This window comes from Haemaphysalis longicornis, unplaced genomic scaffold, assembly GCF_048455015.1.
Source record: "Haemaphysalis longicornis isolate Haplotype H1 unplaced genomic scaffold, Haemaphysalis longicornis Haplotype H1 scaffold_14, whole genome shotgun sequence".
NCBI classification, from domain to species: domain Eukaryota; kingdom Metazoa; phylum Arthropoda; class Arachnida; order Ixodida; family Ixodidae; genus Haemaphysalis; species Haemaphysalis longicornis.
This window is the reverse complement of record NW_027526245.1, coordinates 5672679-5698264: the sequence shown is the minus strand read 5'-3', so window position 1 is coordinate 5698264 and position 25586 is coordinate 5672679.

The following is a 25586-nucleotide window of genomic DNA, read 5'->3' as shown; positions in this document are numbered from 1 at the left end:
GCTTCTGGAGCGTGCAGTGGCTCCTGCAGCCTCGATAGTTCCCTGCCGATGTTTTAGTTTTTCTGCTAGACCACAGCACCGTATTCGTCGCTACGGGCAACTTTCGACGTCACTGAAAACGTCATAAAATGGCGTGAGGAAATAAATGCGTTTTTAAATAGCTAATTTGTCGGCACTTCAACCATCTTTCGCTGCCGAATAAACGCTGAGAGAGATCCAGGGAAGCTAAGCTTTCGTGTGAGCGCACCTTTTGAATCGCCTTCAGTTTCCCTTTGAGGTTTACATCTCTGAGCTACAACTCTAAACGTAGTTGCTGATTATCGTCCTCCATGTAGCAGAAAGTGCTGAACCCATGCATAGCAAATCATCGCTGGCCGAAGTGTCCAAGTTTGGCAATACCTCAGCCGCCATTATCGGCAGGTGATTGGGAAAGGTTACAAGCCACCATTGGCTAAGCTATCGAACGCCAATATCGGACAATGCTTGGCAACGCATCTTGCCGTAATAATACTCATACCTCGAGGCCATGCAGTTTTCGATCACGTTCTGGTTTTCTGTCCACACAATATGGCCAATCCCTATTCTTGACTTACTTTGCGGCCTGATTCCTTATGTATACACGCCAGTACACAGAAACCTTTACATGCAAGCCTCTAATTATTTCTTCCACGCATTAAATATTGAGTGTGCAATGGAATATACAAAAACAAAAACCAAGCCTCAAAGCAACTTGTAGTACAGGCACGGACCATAATGATCTTGCGTGGATTAAACTATTTCTCGACTGTATTTGCAATGGTGTCAAGGGAAAGCGTTTTTGAAGTTTCTGCTTGCAGCCTCTAAGAACATTTGTACTTCATGTCAATAACAAATATTTCCCCCAAATAGTATTAGGACTTGAATTTCTTGCGTTAGATAAAATTTATTTTAACAAAAGTTTCAGCACGCAGCACCATTTAAATGAATTTCAAAGGGTGTATTTTAGTGGCTAAGATGCACCAACGTGACAATTGCTTGGAGTGTCGATGTATTTCTAGCAATTTCAAAACGGCACTGGGCACAATACACGAATTCACAGACAAGAAACTACGTCAAATGCCTTTTTGCACATACCGTTTTTCTCTTTTTTCTACGCAGCATTCGTGCATGGAATGCATTATGCACTGTTAGCACTCAACAACCAACCATTGAAAAATTTCTACAACCTGAAGAAAAAAGTTCCAGGTTGTGTATCTTGATGGGTGGTCTTAGTAATTACCTTGTTTGTATGTGGTGGGCGTTATTAGGCGTTCTCCTAATATCACTGCTCTGAGGAACCTATACAAAGTTCATAGAAATAAGGTAACTGCGTTACTTCGGTCAGAGAAGCGCTCATTTTACAGTAAAACCTTCCATGACAACAGACGCAACCCTAGGAAAACTTGATCAACAATTAATCAAATATTCGGTCGACATCCTGCCCAGTCAGTTGACGTCTTTGGCAAACACTTCACCAATTTGGAATCCGCAGTTACTGATTTCAATGTTCACTTCGCTAAAACATCATTGGCTACGCATTCAGCTGATATCCAAGGTTGCGACAACATTAGCAGTTGAGAATCCTCTGCATTCCTTCCTTTCATGACTTCGTATGACTTACACAACATACTATTTAGTTTTAAGCAAAAGGAGGCGCCTGGTTTGGATGGAATATCTGTCTACGAGTTGCAACGTAACCTTCCCGTTTTAGAAAAGGTACTTCTATTTATGCTGAACAGTTACATTGAACTTGGCTTTCTTCCAGATGAAATAAAAACTGCAGTTGTGAAGCCATTACGTAAAAATGGCTCTTTCAAACAGGTTGACAACTACAGGCCGATTTCGATTTTACCTGCGATTAGCCAAATTTTAGAAAAACACTTAGCCAGAGTAATAATCAACTTCCTGGCAAAACACAACTGATTGTCGAGTTCACAATTTGGTTTTGTTCCTGGGAAGGGGACTGTTGTACTTTTGGAAAAATTGTCGGATTTAATCTTCTCCGCTTTCGATAACAACGAAGTAGTAACAGGTCTTTTTTTGGATGCAAGCAAAGCATTTGATTCTGTTATACCCACAATACTACTGCGAAAAATATATCTACTAGGATTTCGAGGTTTATTCAGCAAACTGTTAGCTAACTATTTTTGCAATCGCTCACAGGTAGTCAACATTGGTGATAACGTTAGTTCGAAAGTTCTCCTAAAATCTGGTGTCCCACAAGGGTCCGTGCTACCTCCCATATTATTCAATGTCAATGTAAACGACTTACCTAATCATATAACCCACTGCCAAATATTTCAGTATGCCAATGACACTGTTCTTCTTGCCAAGCACTCGTTTACAGCAATTCAGTTGCAATGTTACAAGGGGATAGTCAATCTGTTATGGACTGGTTTTCCAGAAACTTTATTACAATAAATAAGCAAAAAACAAAACTGGTTTGTTTTCACAATCCACACAACAAATTGATCATACTGTACCCCTCGTTCTTCATGGTTCACGATGTAATAATTGTCAATGCTCTCCTCTTCTATTATCGCCGAATGTAAAGTATTTAGGAATTATCTTCGACTCGGATATGACATGGAACAGTCACCTATCTATGCTTTGCAATAAGCTTCGGGGCTTCTCATGTACTCTTTATAACAGTCGTTTCCTCCTCCCCTTTCCAGTGCGTAAGATTATCCTACATGCACTTGGCTACAGTGTCTTGAGCAGAGGTCGGCAAACTCACTCATGAGTCCACTCACTCAGACTCATTTGGACTCAAACTCACGCGTGAGTTTGAGTTTGAGTGAGCGCGAGGCTAGTGTGGCATGGTGAGTTTGAGCTTGAGTGAGTTTGAGCCGAGTGATCACGACTGAGTTTGAGTACGATTGAGTTTGAGTCCATTTTGAGTTCTGAGTACATTTTGAGTTTGAGTCCATTTTGAGTTCTGAGTACATTTTGAGTTTGAGTCCATTTTGAGTTCTGAGTACATTTTGAGTTTGAGTCCATTTTGAGTTCTGAGTACAATTTGAGTTTGAGTCCATTTTGAGTTCTGAGTACATTTTGAGTTTGAGTCCATTTTGAGTTATGAGTACACTTTGAGTTTGAGTCCATTTTGAGTTTGAGTTCATTTTGAGTTCTGAGTACAATTTGAGTTTGAGCTCATTTTGAGTTCTGAGTACATTTTGAGTTTGAGTCCATTTTGAGTTTGAGTCCATTTTGAGTTCTGAGTACATTTTGAGTTTGAGTCCATTTTGAGTTCTGAGTACATTTTGAGTTTGATTACATATTGAGTTTTGAGTACATTTTGAGTTCTGAGTAAATAGGAGTTTTAAGTCCATTTTGAGTTTGAGTACATAAGAGTAGCCTAGCAGGCAGCTATGGTTAGCTGTTAAGTTTCATGCGTCACTGTGGGCTCGGAATTCAAGTTACCTGCGGGTATGGCACCAATCGCGATCTGCATGATCGGTTGGGAGGGAGGTGGTGTCTGATTTTTTTTAGTTTCTTGTTGAATTTTTATGGCCATAAGCACTTGCTGTATACCTAATTTTCGCGGCTGGGCACGTGAGTGATAATTGACTGGTGAGGTCATAAAAAAGGGTTGTCTTAACTTTTCCTCCTGACGGATCCACTAAGAGCGTGGGAAAGGGTGTTGGGAAAGCACACGGCGGCGCTGGCCTGCTGGTTGTTCGCCTGCTACTGTTAACGGCTTGATATACTAGGGGTCACAAAGGAAGAGGTGAGAGCCGGGGGGAAATGGGGGCGGGGGCTGTCCTTTCTACTGTTTCAAATGAATTAGCTGCATTGACTGGGCAGCGCCCCTTAAGACAGAATAATGACCACATTAGATTGGGTGAAAAGTGAAATTGATGAGGCTAAGGCGTGTAAGGTATCAAATGAAAGGTCCGGATTAACGGAATCACGCGGGGTAAATAAAAAAAATGCTTCCTGATTGTAGTCATCAGGCAGTCATAATGAGTCATAGATTGGGTTAAAATTCAAAATGACGCTGCGAGGGCATGTGGGGAATCAAATTCAAGGTCTTGATGTGGGGAATCATTCGGGACGAACATGAGATATGGATATATCATGACGTAGTCATGGTAAATCAAAGATTCGGTTAAAATTCAGGTTCATGACGCTAGGGCGTATCAAATTAAAGGTCTCGATGAGGGTAATCACGTGCTTCCTGATTATTATCATGACATAGTCAAAATGGGTCATAAATTAGGTTAAAATTCACAATGATGCCACTGGGTGTCCGGGGTATCAAATTGAAGGTTCCGATAAGGAAAATCACGTGGGACAAAAATGTGGTAGGGCTATATCATGACATAGTCATGGTTAGTCATTGATTGGTTTAACGTTCAAATTGAATCCGCTAGGATGTGATGGGTATCAAATCAATGGTCTTGATGAGCCGAATCACGTGGGAGAAATACAAAAATGCTTCCTGGTTATAACCATTAGATTGTCATGGCGAGTCTTATATTGGGGTAAAATTCGAAGTGACCCCGCTAGGGAGTGTAGGGTATCAAATTTACGGTCTTGAAGAGGGGAATCACGTGGTACAAATAAAAAAAAGGCTTCGTAGTTCGAATCATGAGATGGTCATTATGAGTCATAGAAGGGGTTAAATTCAAGGTGAGGCCGCTGAAGCATGTGGGGCGTCAAATTGAAGGTTCCAGTTAGGGGAATCATGTCGGACACCTAAATAATGCGTCCTGGTTACAGTCATGAGTCATGGTTAGTTTGACTGGTATGAATTCCATATGACCCTGCTAGGGTGTGTGGGGTATCAAATTAAAGGTCTCGTCGAGGGGGTCACGTGGGACAAATATGAAAATGCTTTCTGGTTATAATTATGAGGATATCGCAAAAGGTATACAGCAAAAGGTACACACTCTCACTTTCACTCACACTCAGACTCACACTCACACTCTCACTCACACTCACACTCACACTCCCACTCCCACTCTCACTCTCACTCACACTCTCACTCTCACTCTTACTCTCACTCTCACTCACACTCTCACTCTCACTCACACTCTCACTCTCACTCTCACTCTCACTCACACTCACACTCACACTCTCACTCTCACTCACACTCTCACTCACACTCTCACTCTCACTCTCACTCACACTCTCACTCTCACTCTCACTCTCACTCACACTCTCACTCTCACTCACACTCTCACTCTCACTCACACTCACACTCTCTCACTCTCACTCACACTCTCACTCTCACTCTCACTCACACTCTCACTCTCACTCACTCACACTTTCACACTCTCACTCACACTCACACTCTCACTCACACTCACACTCTCACTCTCACTCACACTCTCACTCTCACTCTCACTCTCACTCACACTCTCACTCACACTCTCACTCTCACTCTCACTCACTCGCGCTCTCACTCTCACTCTCACTCTCACTCACACTCACACTCTCACTCTCACTCACACTCTCTCACTCACACTCTCACTCTCACTCACATTCACACTCTCACTCTCACTCACACTCTCACTCTCACTCACACTCTCACTCTCACTCTCACTCACTCTCACTCTCACTCTCACTCACACTCTCACTCTCACTCACTCGCGCTCTCACTCTCACTCACACTCACACTCTCACTCTCACTCACACTCTCTCACTCACACTCACACTCATACTCTCAATCTCACTCACACTCACACTCACACTCACACTCACACTCTCACTCACACTCACACTCACACTCACACTCTCACTCTCACTCTAACTCACACTCACACTCACACTCACACTCTCACTCTCACTCTCACTCTCACTCTCACTCTCACTCCCACTCACACTCCCACTCACACTCACACTCACACTCACTCCCACTCCCACTCTCACTCTCACTCTCACTCTCACTCTCACTCCCACTCTCACTCTCACTCAGCCACACTCACACTCACACTCTCACTCTCACTCTCACTCAGCCACACTCACACTCACACTCTCACTCTCACTCACACTCTCACTCAACCTCACACTCTCACACTCTCAATCTCACACTCTCAAACTCTCACTCTCACTCTCTGACTGTCTCAATCTCTGTGAGGCCATGTGAGTTCTTAATTCATTTTGAGTTCTCAGCCCATTTTGAGTTCTGAGTTCATTTTGAGTTTTGAGTACATTTTGAGTTTTGAGTTCATTTTGAGTTTGAGTACATTTTGAGTTTTGAGTACATTTTGAGTTTTGAGTACATTTTGAGTTTGAGTACATTTTGAGGTTTGAGTACATTTTGAGTATTGAGTTCACTTTGAGTTTGAGTACATTTTGAGTTTTGAGTCCATTTTGAGTTTTGAGTTCATTTTGAGCTTGAGTACATTTTGAGTTTTGAGTCCATTTTGAGTTTGAGTTCACTTTGAGTTTGAGTACATTTTGAGTTTTGAGTTCATTTTGAGTTTGAGTACATTTTGAGTTTTGAGTCCATTTTGAGTTTGAGTACACTTTGAGTTTGAGTACATTTTGAGTTTTGAGTACATTTTGAGTTTTGAGTCCAAATTGAGTTTGAGTACATTTTGAGTTTGAGTACATTTTGAGTTTTGATTACATTTTGAGTTTGAGTACACTTTGAGTTCTGAGTACATTTTGAGTTTTGAGTCCGAGTGAGTTCTGAGTTTTGAGCTCAATGTGAGTTTGAGTTTGAGTGAGCGCAGATGTGCTGCTCAGCATTGAGTCTGAGTTTGAGTGAGTGGTGATTCGAAAAAAAAAATTGTGAGTGAGTTTGAGTGAGCCGCGCCAACTTTGCCGAGGTATGGTCTTGAGATATGGAATCGCTGTATTTTTTTACTGTTCTTTCACTTGGCGTACGAAAATAAACCGCATTTTAAAAACGTTGCTAAGAAATGTAGCCTACAATAACAACATTCCCGAAAATACATGTTTGTTCTCTGCTTTACAATTGCCTTCTTTTGACGCTTTGTTTTTGCACACTGTTGTCTCTCGCAATTTTTGGAATAGCGATTTTTGTTTCGTTTTGTCCCTACAAGACCACTGAGACGTCATCCTTTGTTTATCGCGCCCCGATGTTATACGCGATTTGGACGTTTTGTACGCAATTATTATGTTCCCGATATATTTAATTCTATGCCCACTGCTATTTACTCCATTTCATCTAAAAGCGCTCTGAAAATGTATTTAAGGAAAAACTTCTCTGAAGTTGCGTAACCCTGTGCCATATTGTATGTATGCATCACATATTGCTTACTTCCTTGATTTTTTTTTCTCTTGTGGTTTCATTGTACTACCGTTTCTTTTTCCTCTCCCTTTTCTTTTTCTTTTCTTTCTTCTTTTACCCCTGCAGTATTTTATAGTGTCCTGACACTGGCTGCCGAGTACAGCCCGACAAGCCTGTCTGGCTTGGGCTGACCCGTCATGTATTTTGTTCCTCTAAGAAAATTAAAAATATTATTATTATTATTATTATTACTCGTGAATTGCCCATATACCTTAAAATCTAACTAATGTGATGCTTATAAGCATCTTGGTGTATGTTGGTTTTTAATATGTATTTTTATTTTTTGTTCCTGTAGTATTTTGATTATGGCTACTCTGAATGTGCACTGTAGTACTGCGATAATCTTGGTGTTTTGATGCCCAAGTTCGGCATCTTTTCTCTAAAATTGAATGTATATGCTCACTCATGTAAGAATCCCCCTTGGGGATATATTGTATTGTGTACGTAAATCACAAACTAACTAAATAAATAAACAAACAAAAGGTAAATAAATAAATAAATGTAAAGGCACCACAACACGCAGCTCTCTTCGCGTACTTTTTATTATGCATATCACGCTTTTTTACAACAAGAAATATGATAGGCAATTGCAAGAAAAGAAAATAAATTTTCTACTCTAAAAACCTTAGAATAAAAGCAGGACAGAGCAACAGTAAACAGAAAAAAGGCTCATAAAGCAGCAATTGATTCATACTGTGTTGAACAGCCTCACATGGTTAGAAAACCGAACAAATCAGGTAGAAGCAAACAATGACTTTTTTGGATTAATGCACCGATCAACCTTCGAGAAAATGTGTAGTTCAACCAAAGTATTTTTCAAATTTCCAGCTTGGGAGAAATGACCCTTTGCAGCATCTGCCACTTCGTGCCGGGAAGCGCCCGTACCTTCTAGAGCCTGTAATGCACAAAAAAAAGCATTTACTGGAGTATTGAACGCATGCTGGTTACAAAATACAGTAGTACGCAGTATCCTTCCTAACACACGCACCTGCAATATATTCAACTTTGAGTTTCTGCTTGTCAACACTCGCTCTTAAACTAAACGCACTGCAAATACTGAATTTGTTTTTCAGGGTCACGATTCAGAACAGCAGCATTTGGTTCGTTCTTGAAGAAAAAAACAGAACTGCATTTCGCTGAAAATCAGCTTCACACTCCAGCACAGCGTAGTGTAAAAAAACGAGTTTAATGGGCGAATTATTATGTAACCACATTAAGCCACATTCTCGAGCGATGGGACTAGCATAAATCAATGAGTAAAATAACGTGCAAATGCGGGCGACTACGACAGGAGGAGGAAAGGAGGAACAAACTTTATTTGTCCCATACGTTGAGTGCAGTCACTCCAGACCAGTGAGGGGTGTCCTCAGTCCAGGACTCCCTGGCTGTAGCCGGCCCTATTCACCAGCCGAAGCTGGGAGGAGGGGTCGGAGCTGGTCAGCGCCGCCGCCCACTGTGAAGGGGTAGGGTTGGGATTGGGAGGGAGGTCTGGGATGTTCGGGCATTCCCACACTATGTGGTATAGTGTTCCTGATGTGGGGCAGAAGATGCACTGAGGGGAGAATTGGGTGGGGAACATTTTGTGTCAGAGCGTGTTGTGGGGAAAGGTGTTAGTTTGGAGCTGGCAAAGTATAACTCCTTCCTCTTTGGTCAGTTGCTTATGTGGGGAAAAAAACTGTTGGCGGGATAGTCGGTAGTGAGAGAGGATGTCGTTGTATGTTAGCAGGGGTTGGGGCATATAGTTAGTGGGGATGGTTGGCATAGGGTTGTGGCTGTCCGCAATGGCCCGGTGTACTGCTTCTCGAGCCGCGGTATGCGCCGCTTCATTGCCGACTACGCCTGAATGACTTGGTGCCCAGATAATGCGGAGGTCAGGTAGGTGTGTTTTGGTTTTGAGAATATTGAGGGTTGCTGGAGAGAGAGTGACTTGCAGAAAGTTGCAGCAAGCCTCTTGCGAATCGGTCAGTATCGTAACGTAGTCGCTCTGTGTTGTGGTGGCTGCCGTGGCTATTGCTGCTTCCTCTGCAATGACGGTGTCCGTGGTGAGGACAGTGGCTGTTGCTACAGTCTGAAGTGTATTATTTACAACTGAAATCCCATAGGCGTTTTTGGTGACGTAGGGAGAGGCATCTGTGTACAGCACCTCCTTTTGGTTTTGAAATTGTGCCTGAAGATAGTTGGCGCGGGCCCTTCGCCTTCCAATGTAATGAGTAGGATGCATATTTCTAGGAATTGGGGTAACGCGGATGTGTTTCGGTATAGACAGTGGAACACATATTCTGCATCTGGAGACCGGAGGCGGTGGATATCCAAGGCGCACTAGGGTCGCACTACCAGCATTAGTGAGTTGGAGCCGTTGGAGTTGTGAAGTGCGTTGCGCCTCACAGAGCTCTTCCCAGGTGTTGTGTAAGCCCAGTTGCAACAGCTTGGCGTTCGATGTGCATGTAGGACGTTCGAGGGCCGTCTTGTATGTTTGTCGGATAAGAATATTTAGCTTTCGCCGTTCGGCTGGCTTGAGGGACAGGTAAGGCGTACCGTACGTAACACGGCTGATAAGCACGGCTTGAATGAGTCGGATGAGGCCTGGTTCTTTCACTCCGTTCCGTTTGTGCGTGATACGGCGAATTAATTGGGTTATCTGAGTCATGGTGCGTTGAAGTTGTAGAATTGTATGGGAGCCCGATCTGTCCTGTGGGATGGTGAGTCCGAGTATGCGAGAGTGGGTAACAGTTGGAATTGGAAAGTTTTGAATATGGAGTTTAGGGTCTGGTACTGGGGAGATTCTTCTGTCCTTTGTGCGTTGTTGAAGGGTAAGAAGGGCCGATTTCACTGGTGCGCACGTAAGACCGCGCTCTTGTAAGTACCTGCATGTGTAATCAACAGCTGTTTGAAGGGCTTCTTGCTGGTTTCCGATGGATCATGTGGTAGTCCGTAAAGTTAAGTCGTCTGCGTACAAAGCATGCTTCAGGTCCGGTATGGCAGAGAGTTGCGCAGATAGATCTTCGATAGCGATATTGAAAAGGAGTGGGGAAATGACAGACCCCTGTGAGGTACCACGTGGAATAGCGGTAAACTTAGGTGAGCGTAGGTGTCCAAGCCCCACTGTCGCCGTGCGCTCTGTTAGAAACGCCTTAACGTAGTGGTATGTGTTCGAACCGGGGTTGAGGGTGGCGAGGCCGTGTAGGACGGCGTCGTGAGTGACGTTATCGAAGGATCCTTTGATATCCAAAGCAAGAATGCAGTATTTGTGACTTTTTAGGATGACGAAGGATGATGTCTTCCTTCAGCTGAAGTAGAATATCTTGAGTGGACAGATGTGGCCTAAAGCCGTACATGATATTTGGTAGTAATGCGTTGTCTTCTATATAGTCAGTCAAGCGAGTGTGAACCAAATGTTGCATGAGCTTACCGACGCACAAGGTAAGAGAAATAGGACGTAGGTTTGAAAGGTAGACGAATTTCTGAGGTTTTGGAATAAGTCTGATGTCGGCATGGCGCCACTGTGGTGGGAGCGTGCCGCGGGCCCAGTGGTCATTGATGTATTGGAGGAGATTCTCAAGAGCCAAGTCGTCCAGATTGCGGAGGAGCTTATTGGGGATGTGGTCGTGTCCCGGTGTAGTGTTGCGGATGAGTTTACTCAGTTTAGCTTCCAGTTCATGCATGGTGAAGGGTGTGTCAAGGGCGGCATTGTGGCTGCCCGAGTACACCGGATATTGAGGAGAAGGTTGTGACCGGTTACGTGCGAATTTCTTTTCTAAGGTGTCAATTAATTATTGCTCGGTGCTGGGTGGTAGTGTATAAGACGGTGTATGCGCTGTTCAGTGGCCGATTTTGTCACTTTCGTTCCCATTAGGCAGCGTGTTAGGTGCCATGATTTATGGGTGCCCAAAGTGCCCTGCAAGCGATCGCACAATTGCGTCCAGTTGTGTTCGCTCAAGGATTGTGCATATTCTTCAGCTTGCCATGTAACGTGCGCAATGCGTAATTTCAACTTCCGATTTGTCTTGTTGCGCTTCAAACGATTGATAAGGCTGTTTCTCGCAGTCCACAAGTTGTTGAGGCGTTGGTCGATGGCTGGATAGTCGGCGGTGAGAGAGAATTCTTTTGACTGGGCTTTCAGTACATTCAAAAGAGCGGCCGTCCGTCTATCGAGGTCTTTAATTTCTTCCGCGGGTAAATGTTCGCGAAGGGCTTTCCAGTCCGTCAGTCGGGCTGTGCCTATGCGGGAAGGAGCAATACACTGGATAGTTATGGATATAATGTGGTGGTCGCAGCCAAAAGTGTCAGGGAGGCATTGCCATGTGTATTCCGTCACGTTGCGAACAAAAGTGAGGTCTGGCGTAGTATCCCCTGATACACTGTTTCCTATCCTGGTGGGAGTGTTCGGGAGGTTGCAGAGCGTAAGCCGGTGTTGCTTCATAGCGTCCCGTACGATGGTGCCTTTGCGGTCATTACGGGGGTAGCCCCAGTTCATATGCGGAGCATTAAAATCTCCGGTGATCACAAGCTGGTGGTGTTTAGCGAGGGAAAGTACTTGTGTGAAAAGGGAGGGGAAGTCGGCCAGAGTGAGCTCAGGGGGACTATAGAGGTTTAGCACAAAAATACTGCGGTCAGCCTTTCGAGTTGGTAGTATTTCCACGAGGATACAATCGATGGTGGATGTCAAGGTATGATGCTGGGCAGTATATCGGTTGTGGACGAGCGTAGCTGTGCGTATGGATGAGTCGTTTTGGTAGGTATTGTAGTCTCGAAGGGTCGGGTGCTGTGCGTCAGCTTCTTGAAGGGTGATGACGGCTGGAGATGTTGCGATGTTTATGGTTGGAGGGAGGCTTTCTTTTTACGGAATGATCGACAGTTCCAGTGCCATATTGTGACGGGTTGTGTAGGCGCGCGGAGTTTACGTGGAGAGCGTGGAGGAGGCATCGTCGTCGATAATGGCGTCAGCGAACGAGGCAGGGGTGAGAGCAGGGCCCGGTTTGCGTTGCTTCTTACGTTTGGTGGTGTCAGTTGCTTTATCTTCCAAGGCCTTTATTCTGACTACAAGAGCAGTGAATTCTGACTGGAACAGTAGTTTAAGGTCGGCAATGGAAGAAGTAAGGGCTGCCAAAGGTGAGGTAGAGGGAAGGGGTCGGCTGGTGGGGGGCTGCTGTGTATGCTGGGTGCTTGTGTTAAGTAGTGTTCGCAACTCCGATATTTGTTCTTGAAGTAGGGTTATTTGTCGTTCATTGTCAACTATTTGCGCTTTCAACTGGGCGTTTTCACGGATTAAGGCGTCGAACTGTGTAGTTGGCGCTGTTTCCTGATGGGGATCAAGGGGTGGGAAGTAGGCTGTAGTGGGAGGAGGGGGGGTGGCGACGCACTACCAGCTCACCTGTGGTTTCCGTTCGAAATCCGGCTTCAGAGGTGGGGGTCTTCTGGTTGTGGACAGGGCGGGGTGCCGAAGTTCTTGTGTTTGCTGACGGATGCGCACGTGTGCGGGGGGTGGAGGTGGTCGTAGTTTGCGGCGGCACTCTTTGCTGGCAGTAAGGTGTTCTAGTCCGCAGAGCTTGCACTGGGGGCGGCAAGGGTGGTCGGGAGCAGGATCGGGTGTGTGGCACTGGGGGAGATGCTCGGGCGGGGAGAGGGGCACACATCGGAGCGGTGTCCGAGTTCACCACAGCGCACACTGCACTGATAGGTGTTGCGGTAGGGTTTGCAGCGAACAAATGTTCCGTCGACACGCACGTAGAAAGGCATGTGGGGGCCGTCGAAGGTGATGGTCGCCGTGTCGGACATACCGAGCATGCGCGCTTCCAGTATCTGGGGTCCTGTTGTTGTTATGAGTGTGAGGAGCTGCTCGGGGGTGGTGCCTGGATCTATGCCTTGTATGACGCCACGACAAGTGCCCGGAGGGTGCTTAGGATACGTCGTGATTTCGTAGTCGGTGGTGCCCAAGTGAATGCTGCTAAGTTTGCGTAGTGCGTCTGCGCAGGCTTTGTTGGGTGTGCTAAGCGTGATGAGGCTCTGAGCGGGTTATGGAAACGTGATGACTTCCGAGCAGAAGACCTGTATAGGAATGTTGCTTGCTTGTTGAATACTGGTGGCCAACTGTCGGGCTGTCCAGCGCCGACTCGCAGGCCGCCTCGAGGTTGAATGGGGATCTTGTAGTCGTTTGCGGGCAGCTTTGATAGTGTTGGCTTGCGTGGGGCGGGAGTGGATGGAAGCGGTTTATCGGCTTGTGGGAGTATCTTGCGTTGATGGCGGGCATGAAGCACTTGTTGCCACGGGTCATAGCGCGGAAGTGTGCGTCCACTGGCGGGATCATGCGTTTTGTTGCATTTGGTTCGATTCATCCATGGCACGTGGAGGCGTGCACGAGGAGTAGAACGCTCCCGATGTGAATCGCGACGTGCCCGGGGGCACGCGCAGCCGCTGCGCGCACTGCCAGGAACAGGTTAGGGTTAACAGCGTTCCCCCACCTCAAATTTTGAAGCGCTGGTTGTGGTCCACTGGATGCACAGACTGGGTCATGGGTGGTATCGGCGAATAGCTGGCGACGCTACAAACACCTTCGTAGTAAATGTGCTGCTGTGGTGGTTGTCGTTTCGTAGCCAAGGAGTCCAAAAGCGGGAGCACATGCGAGGTGACTGTGCGCTACGCAGCCCCCTGGTGGCTTTTTCCGACTACGACAGTGACAAAATATTCACTGGCCACTTCCTCTCCACCCATCCTATCGCCTCGCAAGCGTCGTAAAATGACCCCACCCCCCTCCTGCTGCCCAAACACGTATCGGAGACTCAGTTATTTCCCCGCAGTACACCTCGCAGTTACCGTGCTCTCGATACAGGATGCCGCAGCCGCTACCTTTCACGATGCAGGAGGAGTAGTTGAACAAATGGGAATTACAAACCGTAGGGGAAATAAAATATGCATGGGCAGGAAAAGGCACCAGATGAAATTTAAAAGCACGGGGGAAGGAGCGAGGGTTTGAGCCGTGAGCCGGCAAGTGAATACGAGTTTCCATAGAACGACACGCATATCACGACGACCGCCTTCGGGCTGCGAAACGGACGATCGCGATGGCGGCAGAGTAGGCTGGTTGTGTGGCGCACTAAACGGTTGGCTGCGAACAACGACGTCATGGGTAGGGGGGGGGGGGCAGTGAATTCACGACGCCTACAAGTCTCCAGCCAATCCATTCTACACTCAGACTGTTCACGCATCTTCCGTCAACGCATAGTAGCCTTCAAATCAACTTGCAGTGCAAATACGGCAGCTTGTTCGGATACAGAAAGGCGGGAACAAGGATTTTAGAATGGCGCCGCACAAATACAAGGACAACAATATGACACCGCTTACTTCTTTGCAAGAACCCACACCAACAAGTAGCATTGAAGCAGTTGAACCCTTACTCATGACATCGCATGATTAGGCAGGAACGTGTGCAATCTCGTAGTTAAATTTTCAGCGGAATGAGACAAACGGCGTTAATCCACACTCATGTATGCTTTCAACACACGTAAACGACACCACAACTCACGTCACAATCACCGACAGTAAAAAAACGGCTGTTAAAATACTAAAAGATAGACTCCCGAGACAGGACACGTCTAACACCCACGCCATTGAGAAAAAGAAAAAGGCTGAAGGGCCTACCACATGCGCGTAGTTGGCCGCCCATTGTTGCGTTAAGACACACAAATGTGCCCCCCCCCCCACCCCAAGGAACGCGATAAGAACCGGCACGCTTTCTCAGATAGCCTCCACTCTGGTTGGAATAGACCTTGTTTCGTGAAGGAGGGCCGTAACCCACTTGTTAACTAGTTTTATTTGTACTGTTACCCACAAATTATTGTCGCCCTTCATGCCGTCTCCTTTCCGCTGCGCCTTCTGGCCATCCTTTCTAATAAAGTGTGATTCTTCCTTTTTGTACCGTTGCCTGTTTACCTAAGACAAGCGTGTTTACACGCGATAGGTACGCTTGGTCGACCGATGCTTATATAAAATGGCTAAAGCTTGAGGGATAAGAAGGGCCCGTCGGAGGGAGCGAAGGTGGCGCTCCTGTTTACTTGACTTTGTGGTCGCCTTCAAAGAGCGCCATCGCCCTCCTTAGCCGCTGAATCAAAATTACCGTCTGCCTTCCGGTCTCAAAGTAGCTTAGTCGCTAAGAGGACGGGCTCTCGCTCGGCTTCTCTTTCGACCCTGGTTCAATCGCGGACAATGCCAATTTATTGATTGGTTTATAGTGAGTGGGAGTTTCTTCTGGCGCACGCCACGAGAAAACCGTTTTTCTGGTAGAGGCAGAAAGCTTTGCAAAAAAAAAAAAAAAAAAAAAACCAACGGCCCCCGGAACGATTCTAACTAGCCTCTCCGAGAGCATGAAAATATCAGTTTATCTCTAGTCTCTCTCAACAGATGGCGCTTGGCGCAAAATAGACTATGTCAAACTGAAAACGTACCCCTGGTTGCTTCTCGTACTTCGTTGTATTTCAGAGGCCTTCGCAGTGATAACGCCTGTTCCTGAGTCGCCGATTTTGCACACGACCCCACGATGCTATTAATACAATTTATGTAGCCGGATCGAATTTCTTTAAGTGACTAGAAGCTATCGTAAATGTCTATCACGGCGACAAAAGCCACGGCAGTTGGGCCGGAGCTGTGTTTTGCTTGCGGCTTGAGCTATGAGAATCACGCGGGCTTGACTAGTTGTAAACTAATTTTCCTCAAACATTCTCAGATTTGCAATGCGTTTTTTAGCTCGAGTAGGCGCGATCCAGGCGTTCAACTATCAAAGCCTTCTAAAGCAGCTGTCCGCTGCTGTCTGTATGCGCCATGGAGTCAGAAATCCAAACCGCTGTTTGGTTTCTTTGGTTTGCCGCTGTTCTAACCCAGCTAGATCTGCGGCGGACGACGTTTTTCCCGCCGCCACGTGTCGTAGTTCATCGTTTTCTCGTCGCATATTCGCTCCATATATTTAGGCCTAAACCCTTTGATCCCCAATGTTGGTCAGGAGCAACAATTTAAACAATATTTTTTTCTCCCACACTTGTGGTTTTTTTTGATATTGAACAGTGTCTTTTAACAGACAAGTTTCCGCACATTAAAAAATTAAAAAAGGGAAGCAGCACGTACTTTCGTGTATTAAAACAAAATTCTTGTTTTTTCGTGTCAACTCGCATCGAGCCGGGCTGCTCAGTGGGCTTCTGATAGGTAAGCGAAATTGTGCAAATTGGTGGTTAATACAAATGATAGCAATACAAACCTTACGTTACTGTCTTTACTAAAACCATAAATTAAGCTGATCAAGGTAAGTTTCTTGTTCCAGTTACATACGGGCAGCCCGTGCCCAGTGTTTTCCCGTACCCAGTTGGTCACTGTGTCCGTCCCAATAAACAAATTTCTTTCTGACTTGATATTTGTGATGTAGGAAGTTCTTTTACATCATAATTATGCTTCCAGAATCGTAAGATAAAAAGACCATTTCTAGGCTTGAACTTTAAGTTGGGCTTTGCTTGGACTTCAATGTAGGGAGTGTGGGCGCAACCGGCACGACCATCACGACTGTTCAAGTTCACGATTGCAGGCTGTTTGCTTCTTCTTTGCTCCCGCAACGACCTTTACTCCATCATTGTTGCTATAAGTGTGTGCATCCTTTATTGTTTGTGGAAGTGATAATCATTGTACATTACCTGGGAGGGGCATGCACTACTACCTGCCTTTATCGTTCCGATCAAGTGGTGCAACGATAACGGTAATCTTTCGTGATTTTTTTTTGCATATCTTGGCCAATCCTCCCAAGTGGGTATGTTTGGGGTAAGGAAACTTTCTCGCTTGGCAGACGAAAATCGTTTCAAACTTAATCCCGCAAAAGGTACCTGTGTCGCATTCTCAAGGAGACGCGGACTAAGGCCAGATCCTGAAATAAATCTCAATTGGGACCCAATTCGTGTTAAAACGGAAGGCAATTTTTGGTTGTGGTAATGAACGAAAAACTTACGTTCATCTCTCACATCAAAAAACTCGAACGAAAATATCTAAAAGCAATGAATAGTCCGAAAGTCCTATCTCACCAATCATACTCTTCAGATAAACAAATTCTGCTGCGCCTTTATACCTCTCTGGTAGGGTCTCGTTTCGATTATGGAAGTGTTTTCTGCGGGCCGGCCTCAAAAGTAGGGCTAAAAATGCTCGACCCAGTGCTGCATTTGAGGCTTCGCCTTTCGTGTGGTGATTTCCGGACAAGCCCTCTCTGACGCCTGTACGTGGAATGTGACAAATGGTGCCTGGTGTACCAGCAAACTTACGTTGTCCTTTTATATGCTTGTAAAATATCAGTCGACAGCATCCTTTTAAAACAGTTTTTGTGCATACATCCACCTCATAGCTCTTTTTAAATCGCCCATCTGTTCAGTTCCCTTCTCACAGAGAGTGAGAGAGGAGGCGGCTTTACTTCATGTCTCCTTTTTAAATATCTACTTAATCATCTTGCACTGATTTTATAGCACTATGGCACCTTCGCACTGTGTCGTGTTACTTGTCTTTCATCAACTTGATAAAAATAGCGTACCAAGAAATGCGATCCTGCAGCACTTTCTGTCACCAGTGCACACAATTTTACAGCGACGCCTCCAAAACTGCCTCCACCGTGTCATGTGCTGCGCACGGACCCAATTTTAAAGTTTCTGAATCCATGAATGTAACTTGTAGCATCTTCGCAGCAGAGGCTTATGGAATCTTTCTTGCTGTGAATCACATTGTGAAATGTCATATTACAATTTACACTGATGTCACTAAAAGTTGCACGCGCATTATCACTCCAAAAAAGTCCAAATACTATATTATATTTTAGTTCTTGGGACAATTATATCGGCATATAGAGCAAACCTTGAGGTAGCTGTTTGTTTGGTCACAGGCCACTCAAGGATCGCTGGAAATGAGACAGCAGACGAAACACCAGCTGCTGCACTAACAAACATGGTGCACATAACACCAGTACACTACACCGACTTCAGACCACATATAAAACAACTACGTAAAAAATAGCAAAAACATTTCAGTGAACAGACAGAAAACAAACAGCACACTGTAAAACAAAACTTGGTTTGATACACAACAGAATCACACAATAGGCACACAGAAGTTGCCTTGGCAGGCTTACCGATAGGCCACAAACATACAACACACTCCTACCTGCTCACTGGATCCCCAAGAGCCATGTGCACCGGGTATGCAGACGGCCTATTCGTAATCCACATACTGATTCAATGCAAAACACTTGACACAACACGGCGCAAACACTTCCCACAACTATACACACAACATATTCCAAAACCCCCGTCATACTTAGGAGAAGAGCCCACGCTTGCAATCAAACGCGCTTTTTGAGTTTCTTACCGACGTAAAATTTTTACATCTAATTTATTTATCATTTGTCTTGACAAGCTGGCCCTTTACACCAGTCATCTTCACTAGGTTGTGTCTTACTTTGTGTACTTTTACTGAAATATGTTACTTTTACTTTCATGTTACTCTCATGAAATTACTTGTTTGGCGCTCTTTGCCCTTAGTTGGGCTTGCGCCAATAAAACTCATACACCATCATCATCATCAGTCGTGCTCTTCGTCTTCCAGTCAGAAGACACGCATCCTTCCGTTTGCGATTTCAAACTGCAACAGCTGGTAACGATGGTAACACCGTTATCACCAGATAGATCATCTTGTGAAACAGGCCCGAGTGGAGGTGAGAAGTGCAAAGCGTGTGACGGAACTGTCGGCGGTAGCGGGCGGGGGATACACGGCGGTACTGAGTAGAGCGGGTTCAGTGAAATGGGAACTGCGGATAAAACACAATTTCAGCTACGCTGTAAAGTATTCATTTATTTAGGAATTTCTAGAGACGTGCCTACAGGTGACGAAGACTTTGTAGTGCACGCACACAAATGCAGGTGAGCGGTCAGCAGGAACCTCTGCGTAGTAGCAAGCTCACCCATTCTTAGCACGAACCCCTCCTGAGTAACCAGCATAAATATAAAAAGTCGTCTTTAGCGGTCGGCAAAACCGTACAACTTGGACTTCGATACGGTGCCCTGCGCGCAGGCGCTACGGCCGTTGCAACAATCGAGAGTTTTAGCACTCCGCATGCTCAACCTGTTCTGTTCATGCCGTGTGGACAGGGACACGACTGGGCACGTGCACATTCGTTGCGGTAGGGTGGATTAGTTCATTGGGCCGGCCCTCGCCATGCCAGCGTATTCGTCGGGGTGGGGGATATCCTCCTCGCCATGTCCCCGTGCGCAGGCACTGTCGGGTCGCCGTCAACACAGTAGCAACCGAGCAGACAGAGCATACGGAGTGCCCAAATTCTCATGGCATCACCCAAGGACGAATGCTGGCGACTGCGCTTGCTTCTGACGCGCGTTCCTACGGAAACGGCTACAGAGGTGCGCCGTCTCCACTTCAAGGCTATCCACTTCATATTTGCGGTGTCAGTAGTATGCTTCAGTAGTGCGAACAAATTTTCCGCCAGTAATTCGGGATAGGTAGAACTTTTATGCAATCTTTTTCCGGCAGCCCCACAACCGATAGCAGAGCCTCAAATTTGTGCAATAATGTTTGTATTGATGAAGAATGAAAACTGTAATTACTATGGCAGCGGTTATATTGTCATAATAAAGAGAGCTATGCAAAGTTCCTCCTGTATTCTCGTGGCCGAGTGCAAAGACAGTCTTCTGGGTAATGAGGAGCTGTTTGTGCGCCCTCCTCCTTTATGTCCCATGTGGGAGCGGTGGGTTCCTACGCCAGCTCCTCGACATGAAAGGGTGGATTGGGGGCGGCTGATCTGTGATTGCTCCTTATGGACGCCCGTACTCTTACGTAACATCGGCCGACCGCTGCCCCAGCCACACTCTTGGACCAAAGGGAGCAAAATAGGGACACAACAAGGCCCATAGTCTTTGCGGGCATCCATTCATCACCAAGTGGAATGAATAAGGCAGAGTCCGCACCGTGTGCACAAATGGAACGGGAAGAAGTAACGGTAAGCCCGAACGCAACGTGTAACCTTTTTGATGCGTTGTTAACCTCTGTAATTCCGTCCGCTATGCCATTTCCGGCATATGTCGGTGGACAGTTTTAAATTTCCAAAGCACATGTCACCACATCCAGTGGGTCTGTTACGTAGTGCCACGGCAAATATATCGAGCTTAATTATAAAAAAAGTACACAGGGTTAATCAGGCAGCGGGTTCTGGCAAGGAAAGGCGTAGCGCGATGAACAAACACTTTTTGGGGCGATATTGTTAATACGCCGTGCTGCATAGGATTCCCGGGACGTAATAACGGCAAATTAAAGATTTCAAGCCTGTCAACAATAATACAAACATTAGTGACCTTAGCAAACATTGACCCTTAAGCGTCATGAACATGCATATGTTTAGCAGACTAGAAAAACGCAATATTTGCTGTTGATCACAACTACAAAAATAACTGCTCTCGCTACAGCTAAGCGTCTTAAGTTAGCTTTTACACTCTGTACATCAATGCCTCGTTCCCCAAAGCTATAATAATGCTGCCGCTACACTAAGACCCAGATGCAGCTCCCGGTACTGATCGTCTAGAAACGCTAAATGGAAGAGTTCAGGCTAAGCAACACGGAATTTTTTTTCGCCTACGCAGAAAAATACGGTCTGTTTTCCTAACCTGACACTTACGCAGACGACCGATTTCAAGTGCGCAACTTAGAGCGCTTAACATATTCAGCGAACATCAAGAATATACTGCGTTTAGCCTACTTTGTGCAGAAAAAAAACGAGTCATCTGTTCACCCAGCCAGCCGTCTCCACCTGGTGAGGAGATGAGGGTTTTTACGAGAAAAAAACTATGGTTGTGAGGCACTTCTTAGAATCGAAATGAACAATTGTCCCTAGCGTAAGGAAAGCCGGAATCGCATTCACGGTCGCTTCCACGGATACAAATTCAGACACCAGTTGCAATGTTTCGTCACGTAGTGTAAATTACTCCACGCTTTCCACTTCAATACACATATTCTAACCAAACTGCTGCCCAATTGCGCGGCCTAGTTCCAACTTTGTGGATTGCTTCGGTACTGTTATAGTAGTCGGTGGTTCTATCCAGGCTGGGGCTGTTTTTTTTAGGTGCGTAGTACCTTAGGACCCCACAATATTCATCCGCGTCGACGCGCACAATATTTACAATCGCAAAAAATCCCACAGGCTCCGGCATGATTCAAGCCCGTGTCTGGCAGACCAGACAGAGTTAGTGTGAGTCGTGTTAACCACTGGGCTCCGACCGTGAATTAGTACCCGGCAGTCAAACGGCTTACCCCCTCGTCTGTAACGTTGCGGGGTGCCTTAGAACTTCGAAATATTCGTCCGGGTCTATCCATGCGTACACGACCACGAAGCAAAAATCAAGCAAAATTCAATTTGAGCCGTAAGTGGCAGTTTAATTTAGGAAATAATCAAGGTGCAACTCACGGATCAAATCGAATGACGGTCGGGGCGCAAATCGGATGTAACCCGGGGCTCAATTTGGATCTCATTTCGGGTCCCTGTACTCCGCACCCTCGCCATTATCCACGGAGTGGAGATGCTGCCATTTTTCTTTTTGCGACGCCATTCTAGCAGTGAGTCCTTGGAGAGCACAAGAAAGGACCAACCGGGTGGGTGACTAACCGTTTGTGCGCTCACATTTAGGGTGTAATGGCTGTGGAAAAGTCCGTTGTGTTCTACGAAGACGCAGTTTATTCGTTTTTGCCTGACAGTTCACAAGTTGCCTATTCCCCTTCAGTGTTGGGATAATTGTGTCAATGCACCTGATGCAGATGAATATCGGAAAACGGGCTTTGAAGGTGTCGCGGCACCTGCGTGATGATAGGAGAACCTCACGGCGAACGTCGCTTAACAGACTGAAAAAATAGCCGGTGTTGGGTTGTTGTCATTCCTATGCTGACAACCAGTTGCTGCGTACATGAAGGCCGACCCCAGCTGAGCTTCGTCGCCTCCGACATACGTTTGGTAGCGTGGTTTGAACCGAGCGGCCAGCGAATGTTGCAGCCGTGAAGATATCCACAAGCCGTAGGCAAAACGTAACATGTTTAATTCATAGCGAGAGATGAGCCGAAGCCAAAGAACTATGTCCCGATGGGCGAGGTTACAGTACAGGACTCCAGCAGAGTGACAGCATTGATTCACTGCTCAAAAAGTAATTAACTGCAGCGCTTGTGGCGTCTTACTTATACCCGAAGCACCAACGGTTGAAAGAAGCGTTCCCTCTGGATTTTGCACACGTCACGAACGGCACAGACACACACAATAGGGGAGGGGGTGCTTGAAAGGCGCAGGTAGTTGAGGCTTCGCCGCAGAGACGAGGACTATTGAACGAAGTGCAGTAGCGGGCTGATTCCTAATGGCTTCTGTGCCTAGGGTCCGAGATCCCGATGAATAAACGTCTTCAACCGCTGTCCGAAGCGATGCTTTTGAAGTGAGGTGCTCGACAGACGCTTGACTCCAGGCCTGGGCTGTAAGAAAACGTGCTGGAGCTTCTCCTGGCCGGTCACTGGACTCCCCAAGAATGTCTATCGCTTGGTCCGGCAAGCAACAGAACAACACAGGAAGACACAACCGCATCGCCGGCAAGTGCGAAGACCAATCCACACTGAAGCTCTACCATGCTTTTAGTTGCGCTAAAATACGCTAATAACTAACTACACTACCTATATTTTAGACCAGATAGACCAGCAGTACTTTATCCATGTACACACACTTGAAAGGCGACACTTCGCGTGATTGGAAATGTCCCACATTAAAAGAAATGTAATCGTAAAGGGCAAAAGCTTATCCAGAAAAAAAACAATAAATTTGAGAAATTCGGGCGTCTTCAGGCCACTTCTCGCTCTGAGAACTGCGATTTGAGGTTTCGTCATTGCCCTGAGCGTTCCCCTTTTTGAATCGCAGGTTAGGTGCGCCCGCTCTCTTAAAGCTACTGCGACCGGTCGAGAGGATATCGGCTTTCTTTCGAGACGTATTTCGAGTGCGCGGAGAAAACTGCTTTCCTTTCCTCCCCTCGAGCAAGGCATGCACTTTCATTCTCGGTCGCTCCGAGGTCCGATGAGACCCGGCGCAAAGCGTGCATGCGGAGCTGCCCCTCGGCAGGCCCGCATTGGAGCTTTTGCCACACTATTTGAGACACTGTCAGTAGGCGAACACCAAAGGGTGTTTTTCCTCTCGTTTCCGGCTGTCAATGATAAACTAGGTACGGCCGGCCTGGTCTCAGAAGACCGCTTAACCACGGGCGACACCGGAATTGATTGATTGATTGTAGGGTTTAACGCACAGACGCAGCGCAGGTGATGAGGCGCGCTGTAGTGGAGGGCTCCGGATTAATTTTGACCACCTGGGGATCTTTAATCTGCGCCGAAATATTGTACACACGGGCGTTTTTGCTTTTCACCTCCATCAGAAAAGCGGCCGGTGCGGCCGGGAATCGAGCCCACGCCCTCGTCCTCAGCAGCACAACGCCTTAGCCACTGAGCCACCGCGGCGGGTGACACTGGAATCGCTACGTGCTCGGCTGGCCGTTGCCTGATATCGAGTATCTGAGTTTAAGGTGGAACGCTAGCGACTCACCCCATTGCGGCGTCGTCGTTAAGCTTAGCTGCACCGGGAAAACCGCTCAGTGTCTCGACTACCGGCTCTGCCCCAGCGTAGCTCGGTTCTGAACTCACGTCCGGAGAAACACCTGGCGTTTTAACGGGCTCATGTTGCCTCTGTTCGCTAACTTCACGTTTAGTCTATTCCGCGGAACGTCGTTAGCCTGCGAAGTGCGCGCGTTGGGGTTGATAGCCGCTTTCAAGGCCTCCCGTGAACCTGAGCACTCCGAACACGACTACGCTGAAACATCTCCGCTCACAGTAGGGGCCTTACACACAGTGTACTTAAGCTGCCCTCTGTCGCGAACCTCCGGAAATGCCCCATCCTCGCTATCTGTCTGAGTCTCGCCATTCTTCTCAGAGGTGGCGACACCATCGTTACTTGAGCGCTTCGCAGCGAGCTCAGCTGATTCTTTCCTCAGCAGTTTCTCGAAATTGTACCCCTTGTAGCTTAACAGCTGATCCTAACTGTTCGAGAATAGGTACCTGTATTCTGGAAGAACTTGTGATTCTGCCGCCTGCGTGACAAGTTCACCAAATGGACCTCCGTTGCCGACTTTAGCAATCGGCAGGCGCACGTTTCGTGCTGCTACGGCCTGCTTCACCCAAACACACTGTCCCGTCAGCTGAGCCGGTTCAACGTACGAAGAATGGGTCATGTCAACAGTCGCCGCGGAGTCTTGAAGAACTCAGCACGGTTTACCGTTGACCACGAGCTCACGCCCTTACGGCTCCAGCAACTGCCAGCAGTCCTTACTTGGATCTAGCACGTGAAACACAAGCTTGCCCTTTTTGCAACTCGCCGCGAAATGCCCCGCGTCGCCGCAGTTGTAACACGCAGCCTGTCTGTGCGCTTCAAAAGATTTCTTTATGCGCTGCTCCTCCCCTTCTGCGCTCTTTTCTTTTCTGCGGCCAGTTTCACTATCCGCGAAAACGACTTTGGTAGCTCCACCGTCTTCCTGGGGAGCTCTGCCTTTCGGCCCTGACATATCAGGCCTCTCCCTGAACTCTTTTTGTCCGTGTTTCGGCCCCTGTGCACCTCGTGGTGCGACGAACTTGTCGGCTAGCTGAGCTGCAGGATCAACAGTGTTTACCCCTGGCCTATCTTGCACCCAGAGGCTCAGGTTTTCCGGTAGACGGCGGTAAAACTGCTCGAGACCGAAGCACTCAATTACCTTGTCGTGCTCTCCAAAAGCGTTTGCCTCTTTGAGCCACTCTTCCCTCAGTTTATAAACCAATTACGAGTAAGAGTCTCCCTTAGCCTTCTTAGCTTCACGGAACTCCTGGTGAAACACCTCTACTGACAGCCTGTACTTATGCAGGAGGTTCGACTTGAGCTTTTGTTGTCCTCCGCCTCCTCCTTTGCCAAGCGGGCCACCACGTCGGATACCTCACCTGGCAAAAGCGTAAGCAGCTTTTGCGGTCATGAGTCTCGGCTAAACCGGGCCCTCGCACGTACGCTCGAAGTTGACCAAAAAAGACTTATGTCTGCTCCTACATTGTAGGATTGCATTAGGTCACTCATTCGTAACGCGGCTCGCTCAGTCGCAGTAGACTGCACGCTTCGTGTGCTGCTGTCACTCTCACGCCTAGATCGAGATGCCTCGATCTTCAGTCACTTAATCTCCAGCTCATGCTGTCGCTTTCTTTCCTC